Below are 7,500 nucleotides of genomic sequence, written 5' to 3' on the forward strand. Positions count from 1 at the left end.
AGAGAGGCCCACCCAAAGTGTGTGGGGCGAGTCAGACACAGGCACTAAGGGGAAAAGGTCCATCAGAGACACAGGCACTGAAGGGAAAGGCCCATACGTGCTTCGCCAAATAATGAACAACTCTGGCCAGGGCTGTCGGTGGCGAGACATTTTGGAAAGAGGGGGGGGGGGGGGGGGGGGGGGAGGTGGATAAAAAAGCCGAGGTGGTTCAAATCCTCCACGGGCCCTGGTGTGCAAACAGTCCGCGTCTGCCAGCGCATGACTGACCGACATTGCCTTCCAACCCCCATCCCACCCACCCACCCACCCCTCCTAGCCCCTCCCCCCCCCCCCTCCAGCCCCCACTACCCGCACACTCTGTGTGCACGACCCACCACACCCCCTCCTCCCCCCACCTTCCTCTCCCTTCCTCTTCCCATCTCCCTAACTTCCTCCATCCCCAGCACCTCTCCAAACCTCATCCCCACGCCCCCCCCCCGCCCCCAATCCCCCTCCTCTGAGGTGGTGGAAGAGGAGGAGGGGTGGGGGTGGGGGTCAGGGGGGGGGGGGGGAGTGAAATCGGACTTTTTTTTGGGGGGGGGGAGTGGGGGTGTCGGGGGGAGGGGGGAGTGGGTGGGGGGGAAGGGGGGGGGAAGATAGGAGCCATACCCTCACTGTGTTTCAATGGTTAGTCCTAACAAATAATGATTGTGACGTTGTTGACAGAAAATGGTTTCAAAATGCCAAGTATTATTACAGCGAAAACACCGTTTAGCTTACGGACGATTTTTTTTCTTCTCCCCACTCTCTCCCCCCCCCCCCCCCCCCCCCCCCCCCTCCAAAAACCCCCATCGCGTGATGAGTATGATAACCGACTGGTATGTGGGTCATGGGATAAGTGTTATAACTGGCTGGTATTTAGGTCATGGGATAACTGTTATAACTAGTTGGTATTTCGGCCGCGTCGAAAGTGTTTTAACCGGTTGGTATTTGGGTCGTTTGAAAATTGCTGTAACTGGTTGGTATTTAGGTCGTTTGAAAACTGTTTTCACTGGTTGGCATTTGCATCGTGTGGTGTTATAACTGTTTGGTGTTTAGGTCGTGTGATAAGTGTTACTACTGGTGGGTTTTTATTTGGGTTGTGTAGAAAGTGTTTAAACTGGTCTGTATTTGTGTTTTGTGAAAACCATGACACTTATTCGTACGTGCACGCGCACACACAGTTTTAACCGGTTGGTATTTGGGTCGTTTGAAAATTGCTGTAACTGGTTGGTATTTAGGTCGTTTGAAAACTGTTTTCACTGGTTGGCATTTGCATCGTGTGGTGTTATAACTGTTTGGTGTTTAGGTCGTGTGATAAGTGTTACTACTGGTGGGTTTTTATTTGGGTCGTGTAGAAAGTGTTTAACTCACTCAGTACGGCCAGTCCTCTCTTCTCCTCTACACAGACCCCTCGGATGTCCAGTGGGTGTCTGAATGACCCAACCTTTAGCTTCCGTCGTCAGAATTGTGGTATTCTTTGTCAACATTCACCTCTTCAGTATGAGAGCCTTCCGCTTGTAATATTTTGATGGTGGTAACTGGGGTGAAACGCTGTTAACGTCGTCTCTTTCGTCGTTCGTATGGAAAGAGTTAAACTGGTCTGTATTTGTGTTTTGTGAAAACCATGACAAAGGGTCGGCATTTAGGTCTTGTCGTGTTATAACTGGTTGGTATTTGGTTCGTGTGATAACTATTATAACTGGTTACTGTTTGGGCCGTGTGGTGTTATAACTGGGTGGTATTTGGGCTGTGTGGTGTTTTAACTGGTTGGTGTTGGGTTGTGCAATAACTGGTTGGCATTTGGGGTTATGTGATAACTGTTTGGTATTTGGATCGTGTGTTGTTCTAACTAGTTGGTGTTTGGGTCGTGCAATAACTGGTTGGCATTTGGGGTTATGTGATAACTGTTTGGTATTTGGATCGTGTGTTGTTCTAACTGGTTGGTGTTTGGGTCGTGCAATAACTGATTGGCATTTGGGGTCGTGTGAGAACTGGCTGGTATTTGGGGTCGTGCGATAACCGGTTGGTTTTTGGGTCGTGTGATAATTGGTTAGTATTTGGGTCGTGTGGTAACTGGTTGGTATTTGGGTCGTGTGATAACTGGTTGGTATTTGGGGTCGTGCGATAACTGGTTGGTTTTTGGGTCGTGTGATAACTGGTTGGTATTTGGGTCGTGTGATAACCGGTTGGTATTTGGGTCGTGTGGTAACTGGTTGGTATTTGGGGTCGTGTGATAACTGGTTGGCATTTGGGTATTTGGGTGTAGAAACTGGTTGGCATTTGGGGTCGTGTGATAACTGGTTGGTATTAATTTGGGGTCGTGTGATAACTGGTTGGTATATAGGTCTGATTGATTGACTCTGATCGTGTACACAGTAGCTCTCAACAAAGTGAATACCCGGGTAAATGAAATGAACGAGAAAACACACTGATACGAAGAGTTTTCTTCAAGGCCTACAGACCTTGCAACACACTGACTCTGATCTCATCACAACATGTCTCAGATCTGGTGCTGGACGGTTGTTAAATGCTGATCCACAGCACAGGAAATTTCATATTATGATCAATTCTGGTTTTGATTTAGTTTAAATTGATTTGTTTTGAATACATATGAGCGCGTGAGTTCAGTTTTTGCGAGAGTGAGTGAGTGAGTGAGAGAGAGAGAGAGAGAGAGAGTGTGTGTGTGTGTGTATGTGTGTGTTGTGAGTTCATTTTTGCGAGAGTGAGTGTATGTGTGTGTGTGTGTGTGTGTGTGTGTGTGTTTCTCTCTCTCTCTCTCTCTTTCTCTCTCTCTCTTTCTCCCTCCCTCCCTCATTCTTTATTTCTGTCAGTTATCAGAACAATAGTAACATAGAGTTCCTTTGAACTGCTAAACACCTACACCCTCCCGCTTAATCATTATTTTTTTGTTAGCAGTAATGCAGACATTCTTTAACTCTCTCCATACGAACGGCGAAAGAGACGACGTTAACAGCGTTTCACCCCAATTACCACCATCAAAATATTGCAAGTGGAAGGCTCTTATACTGAAGAGGTGAATGTTGACAAAGAATACCACAGTTCTGACGACGGAAGTTAAAGGTTGGGTCATTCAGACACCCACTGGACATCCGAGGGGTCTGGGTAGAGGAGAAGAGAGGACTGGCCGTACTGAGTGAGTTAAGCACTCAAAACATTTCTTTTTCAGATAGTGAAGCGTCTTTTCCACTCTGTCCATGAAACAAAAAAAAGTACAGCTCGGGATCCCCCCCCAGGTAGGTAGCCTCTTGTGTAAATGACCCCGTGTTTGTAAAGCGCTTAGAGCTTGGTCTGCGACCGAGGATAGGCGCTATATAAGTATCCATATCAATCAATCAAAAAACTTGCAGTAACTGGTCTTCCGCACAATCTGCAGTAAGTTTGGTAATAAATGCTGTCAACACAATTGGTAGTAATTTGGTAACGTTTGTTATCAACATGATTTGTAGTAAGTTGGTAATGTCAGCTCTGCAACACACTTTGTAGTAATGTGGTAATATTTGTTGTCGACACACTTTCCAGTTGGTAAAACTGGAAAGATATTACATGGATTACAGGATCTTCAACGTGCGTATTTGATCTTCAAAGTTGGTAAAAGCTGCTGTCACCACAGTTTGTAGTAAGCTGGACATGTTCGTTGTCAATATAATTTGTAGTGAGTTATTTCTATCATTTGTTGTCAACACAATTTGTAGAAACCTGGTTCGTAAAATTTGTTGTCGTAATATTTGCTGTTTACACCACTTGTAGTAAGTTGGAAATATTTGTTGTAAGCACAGTTTGTAGTGGTAACATTTGTTGTTAATACAATTTGTAGTGGTAATATTGGCTATAACACAATTTTCTGTGAGTTGGTATTTGCTGTCCGAGCACATTCTGCAGCAAGTTGGTAACAATTATTTGCCAAATACAGCTTATAGTAAGATAGTGATATCCGTTGTCAACACAATGTATAGTAAATTTCAGAAGAAAAAATATTAAAAGAATTTTTCTTAAAGCCGCCATAGATATTACTGGCGAGAAATCTGTCTGATCAGAATTCATTGAAGTCAAGGCAGCGATGAATAACTCCTGGCAGAAAACATCTTCATACCGCTACCATTTATTAGCTAAGAGAATTTTCATATTATACGGATTTTCGCATTGGCAATTTGGTGATTTTGTCCTATATTTTACATTGTTTCGGTATGAGGACACGCAGTTCGGTTAATCAGTATTAGGATACGCATTTCGGTTAAGCGGTATTAAGACACATCCTTCCGTTATACGTGGCTACGACACGCTCCTCAGTTAAACGGTATTAAGACACATCCTTCGGTTAAACGGAATTAAACACGCACTTCGATTAAATGGAATTTAAAAAACATGCTTCAGTTAAACGGTATTAAGACACGCACTTCGGTTAAACGGAATTAAGACACACACTTCGGTTAAACAGTACTACGACACGTACTTCGTATTTAGAAATTCCCTTCCGTTAAACGGCATTAAAATACGCACGTATGTTAAACGGTATTACGGCACGCCCTTCGGTTAAACGGTAGTGACATACGCACATCGGTTAAACGGTATCAACACACGCACATCGGTTAAACGGTATGAAGGCACGCCCTTCGGTTAAACGGTAGTGAGAAACGCACATCGGTTAAACGGTATTAAGGCACGGCCTTCGGTTAAACGGTAGTGAGAAACGCACGTCGGTTAAACGGTATCAACACACGCACATCGGTTAAACGGAATTAAGACACGCACTTCGGTTAAACGGTATCAAGACACGCCCTTCAGTTAAACAGACCCTGAATCCTGGCTGGAGATAGTTCAGTTTCAAAGAAATCGGTCACGCCTTCCAATACTTTTTGCATTAACAACCCACCCATACCCATACATGTGTTTACTTAACTGAGGGTTAATTGTATTCTCTCTCAGTGTGTGTGTGTGTGTGTGTGTGTGTGTGTGTGTGCGTGTGCGTGTGTGTGTGTGTGTGTGTTTTCAGCTATAATTTTTAAAAAATGTGTAACTCTTTGTATAATGTATTTCTTTAAATAAAAAAAAAACCACAGTTCAGTTGCAGTTTCAAGGAAGAGTCAATACGTGCGGCGATCGGACTGATCCCGCAAAAACGCTACACCACATATGCTTAAAAAAAAAGAATAAGAAAAAGAAAAGAAAAGAAAAAGAAAGAAAGAAAAAAGAGCGTAACCTTCACATAAACCCAACGCCCTAATTAGGCCTTCAATTAATCAACCAAACGCAACACTGGTACTTAATGGATATTTTTCTTTTTCTTTATAATGCGTGGTTGTTTTTGTTGTTTTTGTTTTTGTTTTTTGTTGTTGTTTTTTTTTCCTGCTCTTGACAATAAGTGAAACATAATACTGTCAAGTTTACTTTGAGAAAAAAGAAAAGAAAAGAAAAACACTGACTGGCACCGCAACATGCTGCAGTCTTTTAAAAACACCACCAACACCACCTGACCACCAACACTACCGAAACCAGCACAGAGAGACGGAAACGCACACCACGTATATTTGTATCTGTTGTCGACTGGCTGGCTACTCAACCAGCAGCTTTCACACAATCAGCTGCCTGGTTACACACACACATACACATACGGTATACACACACACACACACACACTCACATACACGAGTGTCACGAGCCGCAAGCTTGCAGCACAAGCAGTTTAAGTAGCACGAGATTCCTACGACGACCACCACCAACAACATGACCAACACACACACACACACACACACACACACACACACCCTGACACACGCACACACACACATACCCACACACACACAGACTCTCTCTCTCTCTCTCCTCCTCACACACACACACACACACACACACACACACTGCGCCATTGAGGACCAGTGGTGGTGGTGGCAAACAAAGTATTGGCCAACCAACTAAACCGGACATGGCATGAGGTGCTCATCTATCATCACACCTCTCACCCACACCACACAACACCACACTGCACTGCACTGCACTGCACTGCACCACACCACACTGCACTACACTGCACTGCATTGCACTGCGCTAAACAACACTTCACACACACACACACACACACACACACACACACACACACACACACTAACACACACACACACACACACACACAATCACTAGTCATGGCTCTCTACCCCTCCTCACTCCCTCACCCCCCACCTCTCTCTCTCTCTTACACACACACACACACACACACACCATCGTTTACCAAACTCGGGAAAATATCGCCCCCCCCCCCCCCCGCCCAACCCCACCACCACCCAACACCTCCCCCACCCCTTCCCCCGAAAACTCCACCATCATCTACGCTGAGCTAACCGTGAGGTCCACACACACATGGTAATTTGATGACCTCGCTATACCCTCATCATCATCATTATCATCATCCCCACAAAATCACCCCCCCCTTACCCCCCTTCCCTCCCCCACCCTCTCTCTCTCTCTGGGGGTCTCAGCAGGCATTTATCCATCTGAGTGGTGGGTGAGGTGAGGGGGTGTGTTAGGGGGGAGGCAGGGGGGTGGGGATTCCATAGTGTATTGAGGAAACCTTTGAGGTTGTGTGCCCTTTGTTTCTGGCGTAGGGGTCATTGTGCTTAGGCGTGATCCCTTCCCCCGCCCCCCCCTCCCACGCCCCCCTAGCCCCCCCCTCGCCCCCCCCCCCCCTCTCTCTCTCTCTGCCTTTCCAGGGTTTTAGCACAATAGCGCGAGGGAAAATTGAGAGAGGAATAAGAGAGAGAGAGAGAGTGAGAGAGACACAGAGAGAGAGAGAGAGAGAGAGAGAGAGGAGGGGAATGGGTGCAGGGGTGGGGTGTGGGGAATGTGTGTGTGTGTGGGGGGGGGGGGGGGGGGAGTTGCGAGATAGAGAGAGAGACTGAGGAGGAGTGCCCTGTGAAAGTGTCCCCAACTCTTACTTTCTGTCTGTCTATCTTTTCATTGAGTTTCTCTCTGAAGGAAAAAAACAGTCACATGTTTGTTTGTTGTTGTTTTGTTTCGTTCGTTGGGGGGGGGGGGGGGGGGGGGGGGGGGGTCCGGGTGGGGGGGGGGGGTTGAGTTCAATTTTAAAGCATCTTTTTTGTGTGCTGAACACGAGGCTATATTCATTGGCCGAAAAAAATAAACACACACACGGACACACACACAAAAGAAAAAACACACACGCGCTCACACACACACACACACACACACACACACACCCTTGACTCACTTATGTTTGAACAATGTGTAAAAACCCGGTGTTCGCTTCTCTCTCTCTCTCTCTCTCTCTCTCTCTCTCTCTCTCTGTGTGTGTGTGTGTGTGTGTGTGTGTGTGTGTGTGTGTGTGTGTGCGCTAAGTCTGTGTGTCCGTGGTTAACTTTAACATGGTCATTTTCTCTGGAAATACTGTGTCTGCCAATACCAAATTTGGACAAAATAATATAGTGGGGGGAAAAAAAAACTCTTCAG

The sequence above is a fragment of the Babylonia areolata genome, chromosome 34, assembly GCF_041734735.1.
Source record: "Babylonia areolata isolate BAREFJ2019XMU chromosome 34, ASM4173473v1, whole genome shotgun sequence".
Lineage (NCBI taxonomy): Eukaryota > Metazoa > Mollusca > Gastropoda > Neogastropoda > Buccinidae > Babylonia > Babylonia areolata.